We start from the raw sequence: 1,704 nt of genomic DNA, 5'->3' as shown, positions 1-1,704 counted from the left end.
CTCCTCTGAATCCAGCAAGTGTTAGCAAGCAAAAAAGGGGCTAAGATTCAACCCCCCTTCTCTTAGCCACTGAAACCATCAGTATTTAATATTTATTTTATTAGAGCTGATAATTTTATATCTTTATCAGGTGAAATATCGAAGCTATATATTATCAAAAACATAATATATATTGTTAACAAAACTATCTATAGAGTATTAAAAATATATCGAAGATGCTAAAAAGAAAGTATTCAACATAAAAGCAATATAACTTTATATGATAGCATTTTAAAAAATTTTATTATTGCTTAGATAATTTTATTAGCAGCAAAGTTATTTTTTATAGGTGAGTTACTTTATATATTAGTACTTGATTATATATTTATTATCAAGTATTTTTTTTTCCTTTGAATAATATAGTATATCCTTGGAACGGAGTTCAATTTATTGTTTTACACTTTGTCTTTTATTAATTATCAGTGACACTGAACTTCCAACAAGAAATAGTCTAGTATCCATTTTATTGTTTCTCATCTGGCACCGAAAGCGACAGACATGTGCAAGTGTTGCAAGGGTCTCTAACCTATTAATTTACTTTCTAATTAATAATTCTAGTTGTTAATTATTATATTAGTTACTTAATTGGTTTCACTCTGTATTAAATTATTAATAATACTTCCATGCACACAACCACGTTATACGTTTTCTTCTTGATTGCTCTCTTTGTATTTGTTTTAAATTTTATAATTGATACCAAGTACCAACCAAGCGGTTCTTATTAATACCTTCGTTAAATTAGCATCAATAATAACAAAAGGAAACTAATATTTTATAGGTCAGATTTTTTTTAACTTTAAAATGTGTTACCCATCCAATTATATATATGGATCGGATGATTGTGATTATCTTTAATAAGGTAATTTAAAAGAAGAAAAGTTACTTTAAATATAATTTGAGGAGACATCTTAGCAGCTAAATTTATTGTATGTTTATTTAATTTTCTTTTCTCTCATTTTATCATCTCATTTACTTTTTATTTTAATTTACTCGAATGAAGGTTGATTTTTTTTTCTATTTTTTCACCTTTTATTTTTAGACTCGTTAATCGGAATAATAACCTCTCTTCTAAATTCATCGCACTATATAAAAATGTATAAAAAATAGGATTGAGTTTTCATCAAACTCTGTTGTGCAAGTTCAAGAGGAGAAGGTGAAGAAATTAGAGAAAAAAAAAAATTAAACTTCATTCATGGTAAAACAAGATGAGAAGCAAATGAGATAATAGAATGAGAGAAAAAAAAATAAATTAAAAAAGATAGACATATGAAAATGCTTAATTACAGAAATTATTAGTTTTACAAGGTGTTTATATACAAATTACATATAGAAAAAAGAATGAGTAAAATGAATGAATAACTAACTTAACTACTTAACTAATTTCTAACTAATTTTGTCAGCTAGTATTCCTAATTTCTGTTAATAAACATACAATAAATTCAACTCCAAAAAAGGTTTAGACCGAGAGAATTTTGAATTATCACTTAAAAAAGATATTTCTTCAAATACTGCATACACAAGAAAGATGATTAATATGAATACATACATGGCCTAAAGCAGAAGAAATTAAACTCTGAAAAGAATAAGGAAAATTTCAAATGTAGCATCCTTTTGTGCCACAACCATCGAACTATATCTAAAATATAAGATGTTCATTCCATAAGA

Source organism: Arachis ipaensis, chromosome B04 (assembly GCF_000816755.2).
Source record: "Arachis ipaensis cultivar K30076 chromosome B04, Araip1.1, whole genome shotgun sequence".
Classification (NCBI taxonomy): Eukaryota; Viridiplantae; Streptophyta; class Magnoliopsida; order Fabales; family Fabaceae; genus Arachis; species Arachis ipaensis.
Note: the sequence above shows the minus strand (reverse complement) of the source record.